Raw genomic sequence first — 17892 nt, forward strand, 5'->3', positions numbered from 1 at the left:
TTAGTTGCAATTGTTCTATTTACAAGTGATATTCGTTTAAATAATAAAAGGTGAAGACAAAAGACAGATTCGACGAATTGAAGACGCAAACGACCAAAAAGCTCAAAAGTACAAAATACAATCAAAGAGGTTCCAATTATTGATAAGAAAAGTCTCAAAATTACAAGAGTACAAGATTCAAAACGCAAAGTACAAGATATAAAATAGTACGCAAGGACGTTCGAAATCCGGAACCGGGACATGAGTCAACTCTCAACGCTCGACGCAACGGACTAAAAATTACGAGTCAACTATGCACATAAATATAATATAATATTTAAATAATTCTTAAAAATTATTTATATATTATATTTATATTTAAATAACGTCGGCAAATTAAAAGACAAAATGGTGTGAGCTGGGTTTACGAACTCCGCGACTTGCGGAGTTTGTAGTGGAAAAACACCGCGACTCGCGGAGATACCCTGGACAAAAATGCCTATAAAAGCTAACGCATTTTGATCGTTTTAAATATCTTTTTCTTCTCCTCATTCATATGTAATATATATATATATATTATAATTTTAATTTTAATTTTAATTTAAATCCTAATAATAAGGGTATGTTAGCGAATGTTGTAAGGGTGTAAGTCGAAATTCTGTCCGTGTAACGCTACGCTATTTTTAATCGTTGTAAGTTATATTCAACCTTTTTAATTTAATGTCTCATAGCTAAGTTATTATTATGCTTATTTAAGCCGAAGTAATCATGATGTTGGGCTAATTACTAAAATTGGGTAATTGGACTTTGTACCATTATTGGGGTTTGGACAAAAGAACGACACTTGTGGAAATTAGACTATGGGCTATTAATGGGCTTTATATTTGTTTAACTAAATGATAGTTTGTTAATTTTAATATAAAGATTTGCAATTGGACGTCCCTATAAATAACCATATACACTCGATCGGACACGATGGGCGGGATATTTATATGTACGAATAATCGTTCATTTAACCGGACACGGGAATGAATTAATAGTCTATGGAATTATTAAAACAGGGGTGAAATTATGTACAAGGACACTTGGCATAATTGATAACAAAGTATTAAAACCTTGGGTTACACGCAGTCGATAACCTGGTGTAATTATTAAACAAAGTAATAAAACCTTGTTACAGTTTAAGTCCCCAATTAGTTGAAATATTTAACTTCGGGTATAAGGATAATTTGAAGAGGACACTTGCACTTTATATTTATGACTGATGGACTGTTATGGACAAAAACCAGACGGACATATTAAATAATCCAGGACAAAGGACAATTAACCCATGAGCATAAAACTAAAATCAACACGTCAAACATCATGATTACGGAAGTTTAAATAAGCATAATTCTTTTATTTCATATTTAATTTCCTTTATTTTATATTTAATTGTACTTTTAATTATCGCACTTTTATTTATTGTTATTGTATTTAATTGCACTTTTAATTATCGCAATTTTATTTTATCGCACTTTTATTTATCGCAATTTCATTATCGTTATTTACTTTACGCTTTAAATTAAGTCTTGTATTTATTTTTAATATTTTACATTAGGTTTTAACTGCGACTAAAGTTTTAAAAATCGACAAACCGGTCATTAAACGATAAAAAACCCCCTTTATAATAATAATATTACTTATATATTTTTATATTTTTATAAATTAAAACTAATATAGCGTTAAGCTTTGTTTAAAAGATTTTCCCTGTGAAACGAACCGGACTTACTAAAAACTATACTACTGTACGATTAGGTACACTGCCTATAAGTGTTGTAGCAAGGTTTAAGTATATCCATTCTATAAATAAATAAATATCTTGTGTAAAATTGTATCGTATTTAATAGTTTTTCGTTGTAAAAATAAAGCTATTTCATATACACCTCGCATAACAATCAATGCTCTAAATTCATGATTATTTGCTTCAATCTTTACTTTGGAAATTAGGGTTCTTCATGAATTTAGGGGTTTCGAAATTTTGGCCATTAATTGATTAAATTGAGATATTTTGAAGTTTGATTACTAGTATACATTAACAAAATCGCATGAACCTTTGTTGAATTACACGATTACACAAATTATTGAATTTTAGGGTTCTTGAATTAGGGATTTTGACTTTTGTTGACTAGTAAGTGTTCTAAGTTGAAGATATGCAATTCATTACTTATACTAAACACATGTGAACCTTAACTTGGTGTTATTTCGATTTGAAAGTAATTATTATATAAGTTAAGGATTATATGCTTAAGCATTTTGATGAAGTTGTTGACTTGAGATGAATTTAATGTTCTAAATGTATGAAAACCATTGATTGCATATTGTTTAACATGCTTTTTGATGAATACTTATGGTTCCATATGTTATGACATTGCAAGTGTATGGTGAAACTGAAACATGCTATGTATGATTACACTTGTAAAGTGATTTGAATCAATTGGCATACTAGTACATGTTTGTTAAGAGTGAAACTAGTTCATACCATGTTAAGATATTGGTTAACATAAACATTGAGATTTAATTTGAACTTAACATATCTACATGGTTTTCGCTAAGTGCAATATGAAAGATGTTTTGAATTTCTTTAACGCTAATCAACTTGGTTTGTTGTTTTGTTTGTTTGGTTTTGTTGTGTTTTTGTAGACTAGAGCATCATCATCAAACCCAAAATCAAAGAAGCAAAAGGCCCCGACAATTGTAGATGAGGAAACAAGTGAAGAAGAACAAGCTGTTGAAGAGGAAGAAATGGATATTGACAACCGGCAGTTAAATGTCCATGGATTAACCACTCCGGATCCATGGATCAATGCAGTTTTGAGGCATCCGGAATATCATGAACGGATGAAGGCACTTCTACACAAAGACGTATATCCGGGGAAATATATCGATTGGACACCATTAGAAGAAGCAGGCGAATATCAAAATTTTTGCAACCTTTTCTGAGTAACGTATCAAGGCCATCGAATATATGCATGGGAAAACCTGTTCAGAATGCAAGAAAGAGTATACCCACTTTTAGTCAAAGAATTCGTTGGTTCACTTAGGGTTGATTACACGTCACCAACATCCGGTACCTTTATGAGATTTCGTCTTGGAGGACATGACCGAACATTAACACTGCTACAATTTGTGAAGCCGTTGGATATCTATGAAGGGTTGCCACATCAACTGATGCAAAATTACTTTATTCAATGTATATACTATGTTTCTTCTTTTAATCATTCAGCAGCATGGGTGGACATGAGCAATAGCGCATATAGTGCAAGCAAGTAGACTTGTAGCAAGCTACGTTCCTACGAGCATCGATGCATCCAAAGATTCATTTCAAGTACCATAAACTGTCGAAAAGACAGTAGCGAAAAAGTTACCAACTTGGTAATCGACATCAAAATTTTCTGGTTCGTAGTAATAGTTGGATTTGTACGTGGACCGGGTTATTGGAGCCAAACAGTACTCAATTATATTGAGACCAAACGAATCCTGCCCCTCTGCTGCATCTTTTGGCTATTCGAAACGTGGGCAAAATTAGAAAAGTCTATTAATTGGATAACTTATATAATTTTTCTTCCTTTTTAAAAACTAATAGGATATTCAGTGAATGCACCGAGCAAGACGTTCACCACCTTTTGTACGTTCACCACCTATAACTCGATCAAGACATCTAGCAAATATTGTCGCCGTTGATTTTTCTTTAGAATCGTCATCCAGTCGACCAAGTACTCCAATTCAAATTTCCGATAATCCATTCTTTAAACCCGACCTCACAATTGAGAATCCGTAGAATATTCAGGGACGATTCATAGATCCTGAACCATTAATTTTTCCTCCGGAACCACCAATCATTCAAACAGAGATTGTTGAGGAACGAACCATTAAATCAGAATCCTCTAGTGATTCAGATTCAACAAATTCAATCATGGAAAATCTGGAACCTTTAAGTATGGAAGACCGAATGAGAGCTAAACGCACTGGTCAAGGTCACGCAATTACTCATCCAGACATTAATGCGCCAGATTATGAAATCAAAGGACAAATTCTACACATGGTGACTAATCAATGCCAATTTAGTAGTGCGCCGAAGGAAGATCCAAATGAACATCTTCGTACCTTTAATAGGATCTGCACACTATTTAAAATCCTAGAAGTTGAGGATGAACAGATATATCTAATGTTATTTCCCTGGACTTTAAAGGGAGAAGCCAAAGATTGGTTGGAATCGTTACCTGAAGGGGCGATTGATACATGGGACGTTTTAGTTGAAAATTTTCTTAAACAATTCTTTCCGGCATCTAAAGTCGTAAGACTTCAAGGAGAAATTGTTACGTTCACACAGAAACCAAATGAAACTCTATATGAGGCGTGGACAAGATTTGGAAAGTTATTAAGAGGATGTCCGCAACATGGTTTAGACACCTGTCAAATAGTACAAATATTCTACCAAGGATGCGACATCACTACAAGGAAAGACATCGATATAGCAGTTGGTGGTTCTATTATGAAGAAAACAGAAACTGATGCTTACAAAATTATTGATAACACTGCTTTCCACTCACATGAGTGGCACCAAGAAAAAGATATCGTTAGATCATCTAAAGCAGCTAGAGCCAATTCTAGCCATGACTTAGATTCCATTTCTGCAAAGATAGATGCTGTCGAGAGACGAATGGAAAAGATGACTAAGGATATACACTCAATACGAATTAGTTGTAAGCAGTGTGGAGGACCACATTTGACAAAAGATTGTCTCAGTATTGAACTAACAATGGAACAAAGACAGAATATTTCATACATAAACCAAAGGCCTGGAAATAATTATCAAAATAATTATCAACCGCCAAGACCAATTTACAATCAAAACCAGAATTATAACCGAAATGTTCCATACAACAATCAACAAGGTCCTAGCAATCAACAAGTATCCAATAATACTTACAATCAGCAAAGACCTAATTTTCAAAACAAACCACCACAAACCGATGATAAAAAGCCGAATTTAGAAGATATGATGACGAAGCTAGTTGAAACTCAAACGCAGTTTTTTCACATCTCAGAAACAAACTAATGAACAAAATGCTCAAGCATTTAGAAATCAACAAGCTTCTATTCAAAATTTGGAACAAGAAGTAAGTAACCTAGCAAGGTTAATAGGAGAAAGAAAACCGAGAAGTCTACCTAGTGATACAAATGCTAACCCCCGGAATGAAACAGCTAAAGCCATTATCACAAGAAGTGGTATTACACTTAAACCACCTGAAATACCTGTAATTTCTGATGAAGCTATTCCTACTCCACAAGAACCACAATCTGAACAAGATAAGGAAACAGAACCGGTAGTTGAAAAGGTTAATGAAGATAACACAGTTAAGGTTAAACCTTATGTTAAACCATACCAACCACCACTTCCTTACCCGAGTAAGATGAAAAAAGAGAAACTTGAAGCCGAGCAATCCAAATTTTTGGATATGTTTAAACAAATAAATGTCAATCTTCCTTTCATTGATGTAATTTCAGGAATGCCTAGATATGCTAAATTTCTGAAAGATCTAATCTTAAATAGAAAGAAAATGGAAGAACTCTCTGCCGTTACTATGAATGCTAATTGTTCAGCAGTGCTGTTGAATAAGATACCAGAAAAATTATCTGATCCAGGAAGTTTCACAATTCTATGTTTTCTGGGTAGTCTTAGTTCAATAGAAGCATTGGCAGACTTAGGTGCTAGTATAAATTTAATGCCGTATTCACTATACGCTAAACTAGACCTTGGAGAATTGAAACCAACAAGAATAAGCATACAACTAGCCGATAGATCAATAAAATATCCTAGAGGGATAATGGAGAACATGCTAGTTAAAGTTGGTACTTTAGTATTTCCAGTAGATTTTGTTGTTCTAGACATGGAAGAAGATTCACAAGTTCCTCTCATATTAGGAAGACCATTCTTAAACACGGCTAAAGCAATGATAGACGTGTTTGGTAAGAAATTGACCCTAAGTATAGAGGATGAGAGTGTTACCTTTTCAGTTGATAAAGCAATGCAACAACCGCAATCTGCAGATGATACATGTTATTATATTCAAACTATAGATTCACATGCAGAATTGTTAGAAGAATTTTCAGAATTACAAGGAATGGGAGAATGTTCTTTAGGAGAAGGTAATGAACCAATTGATGAAACTGAAATGTTTGCTACACTAATGGCTAATGGATATGAACCAACAACAGAAGAAATTCAAATGCTAAAAGAAAAAGACAGATATCGATATAAATCATCGATAGAAGAACCTCCGACATTAGAGTTAAAGCCACTTCCAAACCATTTGGAATACGCTTATTTACATGGTGAATCTGAATTACCTGTAATAATATCGTCTTCTCTTACTGAAAATGAAAAATCTCAACTCATTTCTGTGTTAAAAGCTCATAAACCAGCCATTGCATGGAAAATTCATGATATTAAAGGAATAAGTCCTTCGTATTGCACACATAAAATCCTTATGGAAGAAGGTCATAAAACGTATGTGCAACGCCAACGAAGACTAAATCCGAATATGCAAGATGTTGTTAAGAAAGAAATTATTAAACTGCTAGATGCAGGTTTAAGTTATCCAATTTCTGATAGTCCATGGGTAAGCCCAGTTCAATGCGTGCCTAAGAAGGGTGGCATGACTGTCATTACAAATGAAAAAAATGAGCTTATTCCTACTAGGACTGTAACAGGATGGTGTGTATGTATTGATTATAGAAAATTAAATGACGCCACCAGAAAAGATCACTTTCCCTTACCTTTCATTGATCAGATGTTGGAAAGGTTAGCCGAAAACAGTTACTATTGTTTTCTTGATGGATTTTTCGGATATTTTCAAATTTCAATAGCACCCGAGGACCAAGAGAAAACCACGTTCACGTGCCCTTATGGTACTTTTGCTTACAAACGCATGCCATTTGGACTCTGTAATGCCCCTGCAACCTTTCAAAGGTGCATGATGGTGATTTTTCACGACATGATAGAAGAATGCATGGAAGTTTTCATGGATGACTTTTCAGTCTTCGGTGATACTTTTGAAACATGTCTAGCTAATCTTGAACGAATGCATATTAGATGCGAACAATCAAATCTAGTACTTAATTGGGAGAAATGCCATTTCATGGTTAAAGAAGGCATCGTTCTTGGACATAAAATTTCAAAAGAAGGAATTAAAGTGGATAGAGCTAAAGTAGATGTAATTGCTAAACTTCCACATCCCACCAATGTTAGAGGAGTTAGGAGTTTTCTAGGGCATGCAGGTTTTTACCGACGTTTCATAAAAGATTTTTCTAAAATTGCTACTCCTATGAATAAACTCCTAGAAAAGGATACTCCATTCATCTTTTCAGATGAATGTATTAAATCTTTTAATATTCTTAAAGAAAAACTCACTAATGCGCCGATCATGATAACTCCAAATTAGAATCTACCATTTGAACTAATGTGCGATGCAAGTGATTTTGCAATGGGAGCCGTTTTAGGACAAAGGATTGAAAAACGATTTCAACCTATATATTATGCTAGTAAGATGTTACAAGGAGCACAAACGAACTACACAACTACTGAAAAAGAACTCCTTACTATTGTCTTTGCTTTTGACAAATTTCGTTCATATCTCGTTCTAGCAAAAACGGTGGTCTATACCGACCATTCTGCTCTTAGATACCTATTTTCGAAACAAGATGCCAAACCAAGATTAATCCGTTAGATCTTACTCTTACAAGAATTCGATATTGAAATCCGAGATAAAAGAGGAGCAGAAAATCTCGCCGCTGATCATCTTTCTCGTCTTGAAAATCCCGAATTAGAAGTTCTAAATGAATCGGCCATACAAGACAACTTTCCTGATGAATATCTATTGAAGATAGATTATAATGAAATTCCATGGTTTGCAGACTATGCAAACTACTTAGTATGTGGATTCCTTGAAAAAGGATTATCGTACCAAAAACGAAAGAAATTCTTCAGTGATATAAAACACTATTTCTGGGAAGATCCACATTTGTTTAAAAGTTGTCCCGATGGAATAATACGCCGATGTGTATTCGGAGATGAAGCTAGTAAAATCTTAAACTATTGTCACACAGGACCAACAGGAGGGCATTATGGGCCTCAACTAACAGCAAGGAAAGTTTATGATGCTGGATTCTATTGGCCTACAATTTACAAAGATGCACACCTTCTTTGCAAATCCTGTGATGCTTGTCAAAGGGCCGGAAAAATAAGTCAACGTGATGAAATGCCACAAAATGTCATTCAAGTATGTGAAGTATTCGACATTTGGGGTATTGACTTTATGGGTCCATTTCCGAAATCTCATAATAATCTCTACATTCTCGTAGCCATTGATTATGTATCTAAATGGGCGGAAGCACAAGCTCTCCCAACTAACGATGCACGAGTTGTAGTCAACTTTTTAAAACGTCTTTTTGCAAGGTTTGGAACACCGAAAGCTTTAATAAGTGATCGGGGAACTCATTTTTGTAATAATCAACTTGAGAAAGTTCTTAAAAGATATGGAGTAACTCATAAAATCTCCACCGCATATCATCCATAAACAAGTGGACAAGTTGAAAATACCAACCGAGCTTTAAAACGTATTCTAGAGAAAACCGTAGGATCAAATCTGAAGGAATGGTCCATTAAATTGGAGGATGCACTCTGGGCTTTTAGAACAGCCTACAAAACTCCAATTGGAACCACACCTTTTAGACTCGTTTATGGAAAAGCATGTCATCTTCCAGTAGAAATTGAACACAAAGCATTTTGGGCTTTGAAGACATGTAATCTTGATTTACATGAAGCTGGACGTCTACGATTAAGTCAACTAAACGAATTAGAAGAATTAAGACATGAAGCATACGAAAATTCGTTAATCTATAAAGAAAGAACGAAGAAATGGCATGATAAAAGAATAAGAAGTTCAAAAGAATTTAAGGAAGGAGACAGAGTTCTTCTTTTCAATTCACGATTCAAGCTATTTCCTGGAAAATTGAAATCAAGATGGTCTAGACCATTCACAGTCAAAAGAGTTTTCCCATACGGAACGATAGAATTAATAAATTCAAATGGGATTGAATTTAAGGTTAATGGTCACAGAGTTAAACACTACATAGATAGTCCGATGGAAGTTGACAACGAAGTTAATCACAATTTCAACACCACAGCTAACTAAGTGTGGGGAGAATCAAGTCTTTAAAGGATAATATGTATTTCTGTTAGAGTTAGATTTTCTGTTTTCGTGTAGTTCTCGAAAATGGAACCCGAATGGTCTTTCCCTAGCAGACCCTAAAGAACTAGTCTTCTCCCCCCCCCCATTCTGAATTTTTATTTTTTTAGGTTTTTACGAAATGAAGACTTCCTGTGAACTGAACCATGGTCTAATGCTACACGCTTTGATTACTAAATGTAATAATGACACACTTCCGAGTGAACTGGTATCAGTAATCAGAGAAAAATTGGACGGAGTAAGAAAAAAATCCAGATACGAAGATAATAAGTTACAATTTGGTAAAGGAAAATCAAAATCCGTAGCGAAAAGAAGAGCACGACACCTTGAAAAATGTCACAAATGCGAAAAATGGTCACACGAAGGTAAATGTTCAAATAATCAAACCTATTCAAACACCGAATTTGTTACTTTATGCAGAGACGGACCGTTCATATGTTTAGAAGAAAAAACACTGAATGCTCGAGGTTACGCCTATGTAGCCATGGAAAACCAATTAGTCCGAATATCTTATGAGTGGGCTAGAGCATATCACTAAGAAATATATTTCACATGTAAGTTTGTATAGTTTTCATTTTTATTTTTTTATTTTTATTTTTATTTTTATTTTTAACCTTTTGATAATAAACGCTAATTTGTTCGCTATAAAGTATTAAATTGGTATTCGATGAAATTAGGTCTTGCGACCGAAATTATTGATATCATACAAAAATTTATTACATCACTGCGAAATTTAACGTTTATTCTTAAGGTATAAATATCATTAATCAATCAACTTAAAATATTTCAAAAATTCGTCATGAGTTAAATTAGGTTATGGAACCGAAATTACTTTACCAAAAAGAGGGGCGCATATTTTTGATAATATTTGATTGATTAAAGTGGGATAAAAGCCAAAAAGATTTTTAATTTTATTTTTACCATATTTTTAAAATTAATACTACATAAAAATCTTAACTTGATATTGTAAACTTTTTTAAATCAATATATTTAAAATTGTAAATATTTGGAAAATTAATATTTTTAATATAAGTTTGTATGTATAAAAACAAAAATATAATTTAAGTTTGGTGTGAATTTTTAAAATATGAATTTTTAATTTTATGCATTTTAAATTTAAGTTTGGTGTGAATTTAAAAACAAAAATTTACTTTATTTTGCTAAGTTAAAAATATGATTTTTAAAAATTCGTCGTAAGTTGAAGACTAGATCGTTGAACCGAAATTGCTTTACCCGAGGGAGGGACGAGAACTTTTATTATCATTATTTTTAATCTTATTGAATTAAAGTATGCCAAAAAAATTAAAAAACTCAAAAATCTTTGCTTTTAAAACCGCGCTTTAAATTGACAAATTTTAAAATTTTGTCGAGGGACGGACTAGGACATCGTTCCGAAACGATCTCGTCCTAAATAACAAAGGAAACAAAATTTTAAAATTAATTAATTAATTGTTTTATAAGTTAAGGTTTATATATAAAAAAAAAGGACACCGCGACTCGCGGAGTTTGAAGGTGTTATACACCGCGACTCGCAGAGTTTGTAAAATACAGAAAAAAAAATAAAACGCAAGAACAGATCAGTTTACCAACACCCACACCCAAATAACTGCAATAATACCCGAAAAACACACACAAAAACCTCCCAAATTCGCAATTTTTCACCAAAAATCATAAAATCTTTCACAAAATCATGTTGAGAAGGATGCTATCAAGGAATTACTCAAGGAAAACGGTAATTTCTTCATCAAAACACCTATTTAATCCGAAAATTTGTGTTCTTGAGCAATTTGGGGCTTTTTGATATAAACAGGTTATGGCCTATTTTTGTCATGAATTATTGCTAAATTAAGTAGTGTAACATGTTTAGGTAGTTAAATGATCCAAACTTTGAGCCTAAACATAATTTTTGAGAATTAAAGTGGACTTTTTCAAGTCTAAAATTCATGAACTTGATTTTTGAGAGATAATGCCATTTGAAACTTGTTTAATTGCTAATAATGATTATTTTGACATGTTATTTGAGTTGAATGCTTATGAACTTGGCGAACATTTTCGTATATGCTTATTTGAAAAAGTGTAGATTTGATAAAAATATGAAAATGAGCATAAGTTTGATATAAATTGAACATGTCATTGTAATTATTTTGATTGATGATTTTGCTGACACTAATGCATATTTGGATGCACAAAAATTGTGTTTGATGTGTTTTGCAGACTGAAAGGGGTGAATCTTCATCCTAAGCTCGCATTGCTCCTCCTGAGAATGCGGAACAACAGGATATTGATAACTATTACAAACAAGATATACCTCATCCAGTTATGACATTTTCAGATATGCACGTGGAAGATTTGCACCCGAACTTGAGATTAGATAGACGTTGGATAGATTATCCAAAATACCAAAGGGGCTTGCACACTCTTCATTCTAAAGCTGTTGAAGTACCTAGGGTAATAGAATGGGAACCGTTAGAAGCTGTAGGATTGGGCGAATGGATTAGAGAATTACTTACATAGAGGTATGGTAATTCTACTTTTAACGATTGGGTACGATTATTCAACATGTGTAGACCTGTATATAAAGTATGGTGTGAAGAATTATTGTGTAGTATAGAAATAAATGATCGGGTACCTACTTTAACCGATCGAACTTTTATTAGATTTTTGTTAGGAGGTTCGATGCGCCACATGTCTCTACTAGACATGGCTCAGGCCTTACGTATATATACGCCTGAGGAGCTAGCATCTGCCGATTGTCAAGGGTTGATATTAAATGGTAGGAAGATTGATGAAAATTTTGATACGCATGGTGTATGGAGTCAAAAGACTAGCCATCACCGATTTAAAGGGGGAAATTACTCTTATCTTGATATTGATAGAGCTTAATTAAGAGTAATCCATAGATTTCTAGCGAACTCGATTACACAGCGAGGTAAAAATAAGGAAAAGGTAAATGAGCAAGATTTATTTTACCACATGTGTATTCGAGACCCACAAAGCGCTGTAAGTATACCTTATTGTGTGGGTTATTATTTATCGACTATGGTTAGGGGGATGAGACCGCACAGTATAATAGGAGGTGGTATATTTATTACATTAATTGCTGAGTATCTCGATGTGGATATAAGTCGGGGGGGATTATTAATCGAAGAACCAGAACCACACGATACAATTGGTTTAAATATATATCATGGTACTAAGGTTTTGAAGAGGTGAAATAACGCCGCAGTACAATATAATGGAAGACATCCATAGGTTGAAAGAAATCAACAGCCAGGTAATGTGGGAGGGGGAAATGAAATGACAGAAATGCAAAGGTTTATAGCTTCACAAGAGTATGAAAATGCTAGACATCGAGCATTTGAAGATTGGCAAGTTCATCAAAACCACATCATAGCTCAATGCCAACATGTAGGTAGAAACTATATTCCTACTCCAAAGCCCGTATTTCCTCCCTGGTCTATAGAGATCCAACCACCGTATCCTACTTATAACCCAGCTGAAGCATTCTATAACACATACGATTATGCATGGAACCCCTACTGGTATCAGTATCAACCCTAGTTTATTTAGTTTTATTTATTTTATTTTTGTAATGTTACTACATTTAACACTTATGTTGATATTGTAATAGTTTTTATAATTTTCTAACTTTTATTATTAGATTTTAATAATTTTTGAATGTGGGGTAATATACCAAACTTCAAAAATATGTATATATGTTTGCAGTTTCTCTTATGTACACAACAGGATAAAACAACGCATTTTCAAAGACTGACATTAAGTTCAGCAAAAGCAACTAATTTTGACGACAAGATGCAAAATATATGTGAAATAACAACAAGACGGAATGAACAAATGATGTGCACCATTTATCATTCAACAAACAAACGCCAATATGTTTGGAAACTTTGGTAAAATTTAATCATTTTTCTACGCTAAACACCCTCAATAATTTAAATTGTTACTGATTTCTTGCAAATGAGGGCATTGCAAGATCTTAAGTGTGGGAAGGGATTAAATTCTTTCGGATTTTTAAAATTTTTTAACTTAAACACTTGGTTACCATTAAAAATACTAGTAACACAGTAGTTGTATTAGAATCTAGTACTCTCTGATAACAAAGAACAGCCCTAGTCTTATATACTGACTACCCACTTCTAGTAAAAAAATTTAAAATTTTCAATTAAATGAACTCAAAATCATGTTTATACATATTTATGAACGATAAAACTAGGTGTTAACACCGAAATTATTGTTACCTCGGAAAGGACATAAATTGAGAAACAACCCAAAAATGTTAGAATTCATTTAAGAATGGAATAGAGGAAAATAAAAAGGCAAAGAAAGGAAAATAAAAGCTAAGTGTGGGAAATTTTTACCAAGTTATTCAAAATATATATCACATATTTTTGTACAAATAATTGAAAATACTTTTGTTTTGGACGATAATTAACTGTTTTACCCGATAAAAGAAAAGAAGAGATGGATCTACACGATGAATCAATTCCATCATTTAAAGGAAGTAAAGTCTTCCGAAAAAGACACGCGCTTCTTGATTTAGGTCAAGAAGTTGTCGTTCAGACCAGCTGTAGGTTGACGAAAAATCTAGAAAAGTCATCACTAAAATCAGCAGGAAATCCACGGACCTCAGCATCAAACAGGGTCGCCAAGTGGTCAGATTTATCCTAACCATGAGAAGAATTTATCTCGTACAATGGAGGGGCACCGTGCAAATTAGCTTGATAAGACTAATGAATCAGATCCCCAGAAAGGATAATCTCCTTAAAGATCAAAAATCAGCTTTTAAGACTGATATTACTCAATCCTTGAGATTGTCCTTAAAGATTGAGAATTACAAACTCATTGAATTCAATGATATCTAAACTCGAGCTTGAACGAGAAAATATTTTGATAAAAAATTAAAACCAATTTGTTTTCTGAAAATCCATTTTCAATGCGTTCATTACCATTGAACGTAAAATCCTAGGAATTCAACTGGAATTCATTAGGTCACCTGAACCAAATCGGGTGTCAACCGTAAGAACGGTGGTTGCATAGCATGGTCAAAGATAGGACCTTGTGCCAGACCGGAAAATTATAAGGGTGAGCTTTACTATTGCTCCTACAAAGGATAGTAATTGCGTCCGACACGTTATAGGCCATAATTAAAAGCATGTTAGGGGATATTGCCTTAACAGTTGCTTGTTCAACACTTCCCTTTACAACCGGACAGTAGTTTATCGAAAGGTAATATATGGAATAAGTATACTGGACGTGTTGCTTTCCCAATACAAGGTTAGCAAGTGGGTGACACAAAACCGCAAGTTTTGAGCTAAAAATTTTCAAATCTGAAACCCACCAAACCCACAAAAATATTTTGCAAACACCGGTGAAGGGTTATTCCGGAAAACTTATCCAGGGTAAAAACTAGATTTAATTTTCAAAAGATCAAATGTTTTCATAAAGATCCAATTTCCTTAATGGATCTAAATTTTTATAGTCATGTGGGACTGTAAACCACATCGTTACTACCATTGTTTATACCACCGTAAAGAAATCACTGATGTACAAAGTGTGAAGAATAAAGAAGTGATTCTAGTATTTCAAGACTATATTGCTTGAGGACAAGCAACGCTCAAGTGTGGGAATATTTGATAATGCTAAAAATGAATATATATTTCATAGCATTATCCCTCAAGAAAGACAAGCTTTTTAGTTGCAATTGTTCTATTTACAAGTGATATTCGTTTAAATAATAAAAGGTGAAGACAAAAGACAGATTTGACGAATTGAAGACGCAAACGACCAAAAAGCTCAAAAATACAAAATACAATCAAAGAGGTTCCAATTATTGATAAGAAACGTCTCAAAATTACAAGAGTACAAGATTCAAAACGCAAAGTAAAAGATATAAAATAGTACGCAAGGACGTTCAAAAATCCGGAACCGGGACATGAGTCAGCTCTCAATGCTCGATGCAACGGACTAAAAATTACGAGTCAACTATGCACATAAATATAATATAATATTTAAATAATTCTTAAAAATTATTTATATATTATATTTATATTTAAATAACGTCGGCAAATTAAAAGACAAAATGGTGTGAGCTGGGTTTACGAACTCCGCGACTTGCGGAGTTTGTAGTGGAAATACACCGCGACTCACGGAGATACCCTGGACAAAAATGCCTATAAAAGCTAACGCATTTTGATCGTTTTAAATATCTTTTTCTTCTCCTCATTCATATGTAATATATATATATATATATATATATATATATATATATATATATATATATATATATATATATATATATATATATATATATATATATATATTATAATTTTAATTTTAATTTTAATTCAAATTCTAATAATAAGGGTATGTTAGCGAATGTTGTAAGGGTGTAAGTTGAAATTATGTCCGTGTAACGCTACGCTATTTTTAATCATTGTAAGTTATGTTCAACCTTTTTAATTTAATGTCTCGTAGCTAAGTTATTATTATGCTTATTTAAGCCGAAGTAATCATGATGTTGGGCTAATTACTAAAATTGGGTAATTGGGCTTTGTACCATAATTGGGGTTTGGATAAAAGAACGACACTTGTGGAAATTAGACTATGGGCTATTAATGGGCTTTATATTTGTTTAACTAAATGATAGTTTGTTAATTTTAATATAAAGATTTGCAATTGGAAGTCCCTATAAATAACCATATACACTCGATCGGACACGATGGGTGGGATATTTATATGTACGAATAATCGTTCATTTAACCGGACATGGGAATGAATTAATAGTCTATGGAATTATTAAAACAGGGGTGAAATTATGTACAAGGACACTTGGCATAATTGATAACAAAGTATTAAAACCTTGGGTTACACGCAGTCGATAACCTGGTGTAATTATTAAACAAAGTAATAAAACCTTGTTACAGATTAAGTCCCCAATTAGTTGGAATATTTAACTTCGGGTATAAGGATAATTTGACGAGGACACTCGCACTTTATATTTATGACTGATGGACTGTTATGGACAAAAATCAGACGGACATTAAATAATCCAGGACAAAGGACAATTAACCCATGGGCATAAAACTAAAATCAACACATCAAACATCATGATTACGGAAGTTTAAATAAGCATAATTCTTTTATTTCATATTTAATTTCCTTTATTTTATATTTAATTGCACTTTTAATTATCGCACTTTTATTTATTGTTATTGTATTTAATTGCACTTTTAATTATCGTACTTTTTAATTATCGCAATTTTATTTTATCGCACTTTTATTTATCGCAATTTCATTATCGTTATTTACTTTACGCTTTAAATTAAGTCTTGTATTTATTTTTAATATTTTACATTAGGTTTTAACTGCGACTAAAGTTTTAAAAATCGACAAACCGGTCATTAAACAGTAAAAACCCCCCTTTATAATAATAATATTACTTATATATTTTTATAAATTAAAACTAATATAGCGTTAAGCTTTGTTTAAAAGATTTTCCCTGTGGAACGAACCGGACTTACTAAAAACTACACTACTGTACGATTAGGTACACTGCCTATAAGTGTTGTAGCAAGGTTTAAGTATATCCATTCTATAAATAAATAAATATCTTGTGTAAAATTGTATCGTATTTAATAGTTTTTCGTTGTAAAAATAAAGCTATTTCATATACACCTCGCATAACAATCAATGCTCTAAATTCATGATTATTTGCTTCAATCTTTACTTTGGAAATTAGGGTTCTTCATGAATTTAGGGGTTTCGAAATTTTGGCCATTAATTGATTAAATTGAGATATTTTGATGTTTGATTACTAGTATACATTAACAAAATCGCATGAACCTTTGTTGAATTACACGATTACACAAATTATTGAATTTTAGGGTTCTTGAATTAGGGATTTTGACTTTTGTTGACTAGTAAGTGTTCTAAGTTGAAGATATGCAATTCATTACTTATGCTAAACACATGTGAACCTTAACTTGGTGTTATTTCGATTTGAAAGTAATTATTATATAAGTTAAGGATTATATGCTTAAGCATTTTGATGAAGTTGTTGACTTGAGATGAATTTAATGTTCTAAATGTATGAAAACCATTGATTGCATATTGTTTAACATGCTTTTTGATGAATGCTTATGGTTCCATGTGTTATGACATTGCAAGTGTTTGGTGAAACTGAAACATGCTATGTATGATTACACTTGTAAAGTGATTTGAATCAATTGGCATACTAGTACATGTTTGTTAAGAGTGAAACTAGTTCATACCATGTTAAGATATTGGTTAACATAAACATTGAGATTTAATTTGAACTTAACATATCTACATGATTTTCGCTAAGTGCAATATGAAAGATGTTTTGAATTTCTTTAACGCTAATCAACTTGGCTTGTTGTTTTGTTTGTTTGGTTTTGTTGTGTTTTTGTAGACTAGAGCATCATCATCAAACCCAAAATCAAAGAAGCAAAAGGCCCCGGCAATTGTAGATGAGGAAACAAGTGAAGAAGAACATGCTGTTGAAGAGGAAGAAATGGATATTGACAACCGGCAGTTAAATGTTCGTGGATTAACCACTCCAGATCCATGGATCAATGCA

This window comes from Rutidosis leptorrhynchoides, chromosome 2 (genome assembly GCF_046630445.1).
Source record: "Rutidosis leptorrhynchoides isolate AG116_Rl617_1_P2 chromosome 2, CSIRO_AGI_Rlap_v1, whole genome shotgun sequence".
In the NCBI taxonomy this organism is placed as follows: Eukaryota; Viridiplantae; Streptophyta; class Magnoliopsida; order Asterales; family Asteraceae; genus Rutidosis; species Rutidosis leptorrhynchoides.